Source organism: Prosopis cineraria, unplaced genomic scaffold, assembly GCF_029017545.1.
Source record: "Prosopis cineraria cultivar Desert tree isolate PC_DT_omini unplaced genomic scaffold, ASM2901754v1 PC7, whole genome shotgun sequence".
NCBI lineage: Eukaryota > Viridiplantae > Streptophyta > Magnoliopsida > Fabales > Fabaceae > Prosopis > Prosopis cineraria.
In genome coordinates, this window is record NW_026555338.1 from 37,007,695 (window position 1) to 37,020,036 (window position 12,342).

Consider the following 12,342-nt stretch of genomic DNA (forward strand, 5'->3'; position numbering starts at 1 on the left):
ATGAAGGGTTTGTTTTTATAGCAAGATTGATGGTGATGCGATTTTCAATCTCTATCGTATTTTTTCAGTCTGTTACAATTTGTTATTCTCTCTCTCAATTCTTTGTCACATTCGCACCATTGCTTGGTTGAACCTGAAACTCTGGCCCTTGATTCATTTAACTGTTCCTACGCCTACTTCTAAGTCCTAATGTGAGTAGTTTAATTCAATCTGATTCACTCATTCGTATTTTTTCCTTAAAAAAAAAATGAAATGAAACAACGGCGTCAGGGTCTAAATGGTCAATTCATTACAATTATTATTATTTTTTTAAATAGACATGTGCATTGGAACAGCATGATTGGAGAGTCGAAAATAATAGAAGTAAGATTACAACTGTCCGAAATGTGAAGTGGATTAAGGTAATTAGTAATTAGCTGTTGGTGCCATCTGAGGCTAACATGAGTAATTGTGCAGAGAAGAGTGAAATCAATGAGAGGATCTTCTTGGCTAAATACTTAACACTCATAGCCAGAGCACAGTGAACACCCTCAAGTATTTTAAGTTATTAACATTGTTGGCCAGAAACAAAATATTAAAATTGTTAGTATTAATAATAAGGACATGATTTTGGCTGTAATCTGGTTTGATTAATTAGTTGGATGTTTTTAACCAATTTATCAATTGTTGATACAGGGTGCCTTTCTTTTTGGGAAAATGGTGTACCGCAACATTAACAAGTAACAGCTCCAGCAGACGCAACAATAATAAACATCTTGTTTTTCATGAAATAACTTGTGATAGGGCGACACCATTGAACAGAGAAGTATTTCCAATAGTAGGTGTATTGGGAATGGAAAAAATTACAAGAGAACACATAATTTTAATTTTAAACCTCTCTCAAATGTAAGAGAAAATTTATATTATAAAAAATAATAAATACAACAGAGTCTTTGATAAATGCATAACAATTCAACTAATAAGAAAAGGAATTGCGCAAATAAAGACAACCCTGTAATTGCCTCCTACCCGCATTCACATTGACATCACCCACCTTTTGAATTCCAACAAGGGTCACGTGCCATATTTTCAAACAAAAATTGGCCCCCATCACATGCTACCTTCTCGCCTTCTAATTATTAAATGCTTCATTTTTCTTCTGAAATCAAATTTACGTATGCATACTTTCTTTTTTTAAAAAAAAAAAAACTAATCTGCATGAAACGAGTTGATTCTACGAATTAGAGGGTATTATATCTGTTAAGTAACCAAAGAATTACGAGAACTAAAAAAAAGTAAAAAGAGCGTACGAAAAGTCTTAATAAATATTAATAGTTAATTTGGTTGGCATGATCCCCTATTTAAGGTTGCCATGGCAGAGAAGCGTTGCTTATTAACATTTGTTTGGGTTTGCCGACACTTATTCACACACATGTGTGCCTTCCCCTGCGGCCTTCTTGCATGTTTAAGCACGGCATCAACACAACGGCAACGTAATTATATATTTTTTGGTAGAGCGAGTGCCCAACGGTTCGCATGCCTTTAATTTACACCCGTTCCTTCTAAAATCAGTGTAACAGAGAATTGTGAGAACATATTTTATAGCCTTGATTATATAATACTTTTTTTTTTTTTTTAACTTACGATTCTATATTTCAGGCGTCGTTACTGGATTGAATGTTTCGTAAGGCGCGGCTATGACAACGAAGCAACACGATTCCCCCGTTTTCTCAGTCTTTATTTTGTACTTTAAAAATATGGGATGATATTACCGGAAATCTAAGAGCGAGCCTGATTTTATTTTTCCGCGGGGTTTGATCCGAAATGCTATTATTTTCTAATAATTGGGATAATATATGCGAGACGGGGATCTTCGGCTGGGAAAATTAAATAACATTTTATTTCTGGAGCAGAATAACAGCAAAATGATGGATAATCAAAGTATGATTCAATTTTATGTTAGTTGGAATAGAAAAGGGAAATGTGTAACAAGTTGAGACAAGGAATATTATAGACAAAAATTCTATCAAGTGCACCACATTATTTATGTTCTGTCCAATAAAAATATGACATTCAGATAATATTAAATATAAATTAATTTTGACATTAATGATAGTAGAAAGAGAAAATGTAAAAAATTAAATGTCTATTTTATTATAAAAATAAAATTAATTAAAATAATATCATATAAAATTTTATTTAGATAACTTGAAGCATCTTAATTGAACAAATTACAAATAACTAGCCAACAATTTCTCTGTTATAAATTCATAGTTGAGAAGGGAGTCCACAATTAAAGGCAGAATTGAGAGGCTTTGGTGAGTCAGAGTGGACATGCAATCACTCCGCATGTAAAGGGGCAGTGCTACGTGATATGACCATATGAGGTCTTTATTTTCCACCAAGAAGAATTCATAAGTCGTGTAAGCTAATTTCACTAATTAACACGCCATGGACCTTTTCTTGTTAATAATCATCTCGGGATGTGATAGAGACACGTTCTCCAGTGAGTTCCTTTCTATTGCCATGTTACCATGGAAGACCCAAACCCCACCACTCCTTGCAGCTGACCGATCACTCTCACATCACATGCATCCCAAAAATTGACCCTACTTATGTTCCACGTCTCTTGGATTTTTTTCCTTTACTTCTTCTTCTATTCCCATAGTATATATTTTAGTTGTTCTTATTACTATGAGGCCAATGAACATTGGAAATATTTGTTTAATACATAACCTTTTAGATGACCTGCGTTTCGAAAGTTCACCAAAGTTAAGGCATGTTTCTAAATTCAGTGATCTAACACTTACAACGAGTATTTATAAATTATTCATTAACAAGGTTAATTCTCACCTTGATAGTAATACTTGAACTTATCATGATCTTGTAAACTATGAGTCAAACTTTTACCAATAATTTATTTAGGTAAGAGTGGGTGGGAATAAGCTTGTCTTGCAATAATGTGAACACGCAGCCCATCTTTGTGATACTTCTTCTTCTCAATAACCCCAATTTAATGCCTTTCCTTCCCCTTCCTTTCCTCGTTTTCTTACTTCCTTCTCTCTTCATTTCCTCCTATGTATATTCTCTTTCTTTTCCATCTTCCCCAACGTTTCTTTTGAATCTATTATATCCAATGAGGTTCAATAAGAATCCTGGGATTTTATATTGATGAACCCACATTGTGCCTCTCTTTTTGTCAAACTCCGAGAGAGATTTACATTAACTCTTGATGCTTTCTTTAACCTTAAATTAATTCTCGTCAAGTCTGATTAATTAAATTACGGATGCGATGCGTACATGATCAGCTCCATTACAAGTCAAAGTAGCTAGCATTATTTTAAGCTTAGAGCCTTGGGTAAACCCCCGCTTGCACACTCACTTGTACAATTCTATATTCCTCCATTCATTTTTTAAATCAAGTTTTTTCTTATAATAAACTACTCATAAACTACTCATCAACCCCCTCCATATTCAGTCCCACGTTAAACATCTTGAAGATTATTAATACATATATATGTTAGACAAGTAGCACTTCAAAGTAGACTCTTGTAGGCCTGGCTTTCTTTTATTTTCTTTTTTCGACTTCAATTTTTGTGACAATATATGTATAATGCTGTATAATATTAAAATGGAAGATCAAAAATATGCCAACATATAGTTCAATTGTATTAAAGGCAACTGGTTGGAATATTTCTCCTCATTAATTATATCTGGATCCAAAAGACGAAGCAAATTGCGCTGTTTTCTTAATAATATATATATATATATAGAGAAGAGATTGAAAATATGTGTGAGATCATGTTACATATGCATGCATCTATCGTGTTTTACAACCCGACCACTTTGTTATTTGGAATCAAAGAGGATTATATAGATATTGCAGAAACAGCTTCATGAGAGTCATCAAGTTTGTGAACAGTAAAGTCTTGTGATAGTGTTTACTTGCCGTCGATCTTAATCTCAATTAATTAAAGGTTAATTAAATTGTTAGATTCGTTGAGACTACTAGTGATAGCTAGCTAGTTTTACTTTGGAAGGTAATTAATTATGAGAAATACCTAGGCAAATCGAATGCGCCATACCATTTGCAGTCTTTCTAATAAAAAAATAACATTTAGATGATATTAAATATAAATATATTTTGATATTAATGATAATAAAAAGAAAAAAAAATAAAAAATTAAATGTGTATTCTGTTATGAAAATAAAATCAATTAAAAAAAATATCACACAATATTTTATTTAAATTATTTAAAGCATTTTAATTGGATACCTTAGTATATGAAGCACAAGTTAATTGTTTATTAGGGAAGGTCGAATCAGAATATATCTATATAGTAACCGGAAATTTGGACAACTCACTAATCATGTGAGCAATGAATGAAAGGCATAAAAGTTAGAGCCCTGCAATAATGCTGATATTGGTATTTTAATCAGGCTTCCACATAATTAATCATTTCCCCATCTAGCAAGCCCTTCAATTCAGGAGTCATGTCCGTCACCTTGTCAAAATTCTGTTTTCATCTTACTATAGTAAGTTTTTATGACCATCCTCAGCTTGGTGTTATTAATTGTTCTTGGAATATGCCAAAAGCAGAATGCTTAGATGCCTTTTCATAAATCAGAATTTCAGTGATCACAGTGTGAGCCCAACAACTTAACCTTCATGTGCACAAGCTTGGAAATTTGACCTACCACACCAAACCCGCACTCTTGCCTTGTTTTTCCCCTCTTGGATTCACAAATCCTGCAGGAACTTGGTGTTGCTTTATTAGCAAGATGGAAAATATAGTTTGGATTACAAAATATTGAAACAAGCAAAATGAATATGTTGGAAGACAAATATCCAAAGTTTGCCCCGAATTGAAGGATTGAGAGGATGATGATATTGCTGCTAGTTTGGGGTGTGTACGTGTTTAAACCTTGCAAGTACACGCTTTTGCTTTATTAGAATCGGCAGTGACAACTCCATTGAAACAAAAAGGACATGTCTATTTGTCCCCAGCCTTTAGACACTACTACTTTCCTTTACTGCATCATTGATTTTTTGAACTACTTGATCCTCTCATCCAACCTACGAACACCCCCACCCCTCAAAAAAAAAAAAGAACCCCAATATTGCTTGGCATAGTAAAATTCTGGGCAACTATTGTAATCAAATAGGACCAAACACTGCGTTCAACACAACAAACCTTTGTAAAACAGTACTTCTTTCTCTCCTTTGTGAATCAAAAAGGAATTTAAACAGAGTTTTCTAACAAGAACACTGCTTTCAACACAACAAACCTTGACAAGTCTAGGTGAGAATTGGACACTCTCAAATGAGCACACATTAATCTTTTGCTAGGACCTGTTAATTAGCTTCTGAATATTGACAGTTTACCCTAGACACAATGATCAAAAGTTAGTCTTGTATCTTTTTACTTGTCCCGTTCATATTCATCTGCCACTTTCTCCAAGTCTTTGTGTCTTGATCTGCAAAACGGGGGAAGCCAACATGAATAAAGGAATCTATTCAATCGTTCTCTGTTTCCGCCATTAATGGCTAACTAACCAACTACCACCACTTTAGTAGACTTTATGTACCTGCAAAAGACGGATGCTGTATTCTCCACTGGCCCTTTCATACAAGCAAATGGAATTACAAGAATTAATAATGAAATGTCTTCAATCCTTCTTTTTCTTTTGTCAAATTAAAAAAAGCAGGAAAATGAACAATCAAATCTGACTAACCGGTCCCACATATCAAAACAAAGAAAAATAATCTAGCCAGATATGTTTCGTTAGCTTTAGTTTTGGATGGCAAACCGGCAATCATAGTTCCTCACATCTCTCGTCTTTGCTGGCTCAGTCGGTGATACTTATTTCAGTTTAGAAATGCTACTTGTTATTATCAAGAGGTGGTGGTTGCTCTCGGTGTCATGCACAGAAGATATATCAAGTTGTATATAAATAAAAGTAAATGGTGAAATATTTAAATAAGTGAATAGTGAAAAGAAAGCCAAGTCAAGCTGTATTTTATGTAAATCTAACCAAAATCTAGCTTGTTTCCTGGTTTCAAGTATCACAAGCGACCATTTCTTCTTTCACAAGTGAATCAAGAGGGGAAAGGCCACATCAATCTCAAACAAACCTTAATTTTGTGTCTTAAAAATCGATTGTCACGTGGACCCACTTAGCCATCTTTTCCTTCTTGACTCAATCCACGAAATCCTTCGAGTTTTAGATTGTCTATTGATATTAGTTTTGGATCCAATTTATTGTTGCAAATTTAATGAAGTTAAATTATGGTTGGTGCCTAGTCGGTAGTCTCACTCCTTCTGTGGGAGATTCTGCTTCCTACTTTCATGTGGGTATAAGATATTTTTATTTTATATTTATTAAAATAAAAATTTATAAAAATTATAAGAAAATTTAATAAATATTTTTTATCATCAATCTAGATTTGGAGTATTCAATTTAATATTAACTTTTTATAATTTTTATATATTAATTATCTAGATGTATTATGCATAGTTCAGATTTAAAATTTTTAACTTCTATTTTTTAAAAATGACAGTTTTATATATTTTAATTTTTAATATTATATTTATCAAAATAAAAAATATATGAAAATTAATATCAAATTTGGATTGTATAGAGTATAATTGGATAATCAATATATAAAAATTATAAAATTAAATTGGACCTTTTTAATTAAATCCAGACCAAATTGATGATAAAAAATTATTATAATTATTATAAATTTTTATTTTAATAAATATACAATAAAAATATAAAATAATATTTTAAATTTAAAATAGTTCAAATCTCATCGTACTAATGAATGCCATGAGCACTGAGTTAGATTTACTCTTATTCACTTTATGCAAAGCCGTTTCTTTTCTTTTTCCCTATCTTTATCTTTGTCGTTTGTTTTTCTTTTCTCGAAAGAATTCTTCATTTCTTTGTGCAAACTATATTCGATTATTGTACTTGATATTCATGTATAATAACTTTTAATTCAAATTATATTAGGAAAAGTAATAGTTAAATTCCAAAATATTAAATTAATGATAGTTAGGTCCTGATAAAATTTTCTATAAAATAAATTATAAATATCAATTCAAATAATTATAAATAAATTTTTTTTATAATCTAAAAGTTACATTTGATATTTAAATATTTATTTTCAACTGAAACTTCTAAATTTATAATTATCTAGATCAATTTTTTTGATTAATTTTTCAAAAACATTTTTCTCATCAATTCAATATTTGGGATCTAATTGTCATTCTTTCATTATATTATTTTTCCTTGCAAATTCAGTTAAATTATGCTTGATTTTTGTTCGTTTTCAAATTATACTCGGCACGTAATATTAGATACACTGCAAAAACTTCCTCTTAATTTGTATTTATTAATGAACATTTTTTTGTAAACTATATAATTTTTTTAAAAATTACTTCACTATTTTATTTTTTACTATTGTAGTGAGAATCGATAAAATTTTCACATCAAAACTTAACATCAAGTGTTTTTATCACCACAATGAAATTAAAATTAAGCTTATACAAAAAATTATTTTATTGACAGAAATTAAAATATAAACTTTTGCACTATATAACACGTATTAAAAGAATTAGTAACTAAAAAAATTATTAAGAGAAGTGAAAAATAATTTTGAAATAGAAAACATACTCAATATAATTTAATCAATCTCAAAAGAAGTCAGTGTAATTTCCTTTTATTTTTATCCCCCCTTCGGGAAGCAGATGTATTGGAGTAGCCTAGCTAGCCCTACACTACTCTTCACAGCGTTTGTGGACAAGGACCCAAATAAAATTTTGTGGACTCGCCCAATAAAATAGAATATAGAGGCGGCCTATTTTCCTGAAACAAAATTCAGTGGACCAATGCACACGCATGGAAACAGGTAATTGCCACCTGAACGGAATTAATGGGGAAATCTGTTGTAGATGCAAAACCGATGATCCCCCCCCCCCCAATTCTTCACCGTTCTCTACTGCCGTACTCAAAATCAAAAAATCTTATTTTTCAGCCCCTCTCAAATGTGGTAGATACTAGCATGTGAGACCAAGGCGACAAGCATATCCAAAATGAATGCCAAGGGAGAATAGGTACACAAGGTTCAGCACCTGAAGCGTCTAAGCTCTTCTGGCCCAAGAAAAAGAAGTATCTAAGCACTGGCAGGCATAAGCTAGAATATACATTCTAGTTTTTACCACTCATTATCAGCTAGCTGGGAACTTCCACGTCTGCGAAAATCAGTACAAATGAATGCACCATAATTTACCAAGCTCCCACGGAGCTACTAACGTCTGCTTCCACATATCTAACCGACACTGACAAGTCACCAACTTGGAACGCATGTAAAAACCTATTACAGCTTTTCTTCTGCTTCTTCTGTTATGTAACACAGGACTCTTAAGCATTGAGTCCTTGACACTTGACAGTAGAGGACGCAGAGGAGATAAAGAGGTAGGTAGGGATTCAACACTTGACAACCATATGAAGTATGAGTTCCCTGACTACCAATTACGGTTTTGTATGATCAACATGGGCACCGCCCAAATTGTCTTGCGGCAGGGGGAGCTCAGCATCATGTCTCCGTAATCAGATTTGGAGCCATAATATCCATTTTATGACCCTGAAGCCTTAGATTGTTTTGGACATAAATAACATCTTCTCTCTCTACTCCTGATCCAGAGGCACCATTATCTTGCCCATATCTTCACAGATTACAACACTCGAAAACTGACTCAAAACTTTTATCGCTAGTGTTTGCAAAAGAGGGTTTATCTCAAAACCAAAGTTCTCCCACCATGCAACTGGGTCCATCTTGTCTCTACAATCCATAGCATCTTCCTCTCCCAAGGATCCCTTTAGTTGCCAGTAACAACTAAGCTGCATTCGGAGGACTCTTCTTCCTGTACTTTCACTCTCATATCTCTCTAATGTGGTTTTCCAGCCCCTCATTATGATTTTATCCTTAGATTGGCCTCTGCCAAAATATCTAGGGTTCAATATATAAGCTGCAGAATGAAGTGGGGAAAACAACATGTCCCATCTGTTCTCTATCAACTCTTCTAGTTGATTCAATGCACTGCTACCTATTCCCATGTTCTTCACAGCATTCAAAGCCTGGACACGCCACTCATGGACATCGCCCATAAGACATCTATCAATATTAAGGGCAGCAAACAATCTAACAAAAGGTTCACAGATTTGCAACAACATATGAGCCCTGTTCCAGAAATCTTCACCTAAAATGGCTGCTTCAACACCTCCGACATCCCCAGGAAAACTGAGCCTCCACTGCTTCCAATCTTCCCTCACAACTACCTCTTGTAATTTTTGCTTTAGCTCAAGTATCTTCTGCACAGTGAAGTAGGAAGGTGCAATTTTATAAAATTGTGAGTTGGAGCACCCTTCAAATTTTGAGTGAAGACACAGGAAGAGGAACTCTGCAATGAGACTATACATTTCTCAATTTCTTTAGCACATAAGACAACAGGTCTTGCCCAATCTAATTCAGTTATTTCTTCCATCAAAATACAAACTGAACGTGAAGAGCAAGGAGACCAAAATATTTGGGGGAACTCTGACAGTGTATGAGATTCAGGACAAGTATTGGCATCAGCTAGATGTGAAATTATCTGAATCACGTTAGTTGGCCCAACTTCCATGATTGTTTTACTAAGGATGGAAGCAACAGAATTGCATGAAGCATCCACATTGTCCACACTCATTGCTTTCAGGAACCAGAGTCCCCTAGGACTAGATACGAATATATTAACCTGAAAACTTCCTCGCATACCATCTAGACGGCCAACACACAAAATCGTACATCCTGTGTGTGGCCAAGACTCCCTAACTAGGGCAACTGATTTCTCTATCCTTTCTTTTTCTTTACTCAAAACCAGGTCCCCTAGGACTAGATACGAATATATTAACCTGAAAACTTCCTCGCATACCATCTAGACGGCCAACACACAAAATCGTACATCCTGTGTGTGGCCAAGACTCCCTAACTAGGGCAACTGATTTCTCTATCCTTTCTTTTTCTTTACTCAAAAAGGTACCAGACAACTCTTGTTCTGATGGGGGTTCATAGCTAGGACCAAAAACTGCAACTGCTTTTATCATCTCATGAAAGTAAGTGGAGTTGATAATATTTGCATTTAATCCATCAGCAAAGAAGAACCTTGCCAATATCTCATCCACATCTTCTTTGGTGACACAGGTGATATTAGGGCGAGAATTCTGAATACGCTTGCCATGTTTTACAATTGCAGAAGCTCTTTTCTTTTTCTGAGCAATCCGCTCTTCCTCTAAGATCTGAAATGCTTCTCTCAAAGACCTATCTATAGCTGGACAGCTTTTGACTCCAACACCAGAAAAACCAAGAAGGTGGGCTCTAACACGTGAGTAAGATCCATTATATGGTAGATTGCAGTGATTGCATTTCCATCTCTTTGTTCCGCTTCCCTTGTCAAAACCACCAAACACACTGACATGCTTCCATCCCCATTTGTCAGACACAGATGGCATCCTTCCAATTCAAGGCACTGCATGCCACAAAGGTGAATGAATTTCTCAAAAGTTGAAAAATAATGTGGTAAAAATTATTCACATGCATGTCATGGGAAAAAACAACTCAACAAGCATTAAGAAAGACAACATTGCATCAATGAATATTGTTAGCTATATTTTTATGAAGATTCATAGCTCAAAAGTAAATTATTTGAGAAATTTCTACAAATGCATGAGAATGCAGCTTCTTTTATTCTATCAAAGCCAAATCCCTTGAAGATAACATATTTAGGTAAATATTAGTGACGGAAAACTAAGTGTTCACCCTTGGTAGTTGTCTATACTGTACACGACCGTCATTTAAGTTACCATTTTCAACATGTTTCAGTTAGCATCTACTTTCAATTTATGCAGAAATAGCTAACTAAGCTGCCATGTTGGTGGAACCCTATCATGTCCAATATATGCTGAGCTTTGTCCAAGCAACAGCAACTCTTTGCAGCGCCGTCCTGTTTCGACAGTAATTTCACACTTTTAAGAATAAATAAGAAACAACTGAAATTGTTGGCCAGAATAAAAAAACAAACTGAAATTGACTATTGAGAGAAGACCAAAAAAACACGCTAATTCAAGTTGGTTTTATGCTCAATTCCGGTCAATTGTCCTCCACAACCTCCATCAAAGTAAAGAAATCGCACACGATTCTGGGGGGAAAAGACTGAATCCTCCCATTTTTCCTCCGACAAATAATCACTCCATCTTAATTGAAAAACCAAAATTGCATACATCACTCGCAATACGCAAGGGATGTATGCAGAGTTGATAACAGCATCATACTCTCGGAAACAAAATCGTTGGCAGTATATAAAACATTAACTTGAGTACTTCATTTCGATTTTCGAATAGGAAGGAGAATTCGAGAAACATGCTTATTTCAAATGTGTCGCTCATCAAAAGGAAGCATTCAAATGGACGATTCGGGCAATTCCAACTTCTTAGGCAAGAAATAAGCAATTACTCCAGTTTCTAGCAACCTTTCACATGTTACTTGGCTTTCAAGTTAAATATTGAGGAAAAGGGATTCAAATTAGTGAGCTTTCAACAGGGTTTTTGCACTGCAGCCATTCACTTCTATATCATAATCCCGTTGTGGTTCGGTGGTCCCTGAGATTTCACAAAATGTTGCCAAACAAAACAAAGCCAAGGAAGAACAGATATAGGACACCGAAATGAAAATGTATTGCACTGTAACTGTTCAATCAAACAAAGTAGGAGTAGAAAATTCCACACTAAGAGTAATTCCGGAACCAAGTTGACAAAGAACTAGAGAGAGACAGGAAGTGGTGGCTTTACCTAGCCACGAATCCCGCGCAGGGAAAACACATTAACGAACCTTGCGTTTCTTTGGTAGGGTTTCTGGGAATGCAAAATACCAGAAACACCATAGAGAAGAGACCACTAAGGGATACGCGTTTCTTGACCTCCCGTTTTTTTTTTTTTTTTTTTTTGTTTCAAACCCGGTCCGAATAGCAGCACGTGTTTGTTTGCAGCGTTAAGCTATACCAGAATAAGAACAAAGACCTCTTACGACCGTTTTTGTTTTTGTTTTGGGTTTGAGAGTTGGTTTTGAGAGAAAAAAGTAAAAACATGAGAAGTTTAGAAATAAATTATACGGGGGGCTGTTTACTAATATATATATATATATATATATACATGGGGGATTTTACACAAAATATATATAAATATACACCGGAGAGAGAGAGTGAGTTTAGTCAACAAAACGTTTCACCTTCTTTTACCCTTTCAACTACATTTAATCCCCAT

General features: G+C 34.3%; 1 pseudogene; it reads right to left on the reverse strand.

The window, feature by feature from the left end:
• Positions 1–8,380: 8,380 nt before the first annotated feature.
• LOC129315156 (uncharacterized) lies at positions 8,381–11,763 on the reverse strand (annotated as a pseudogene).
• Positions 11,764–12,342: the final 579 nt, after the last annotated feature.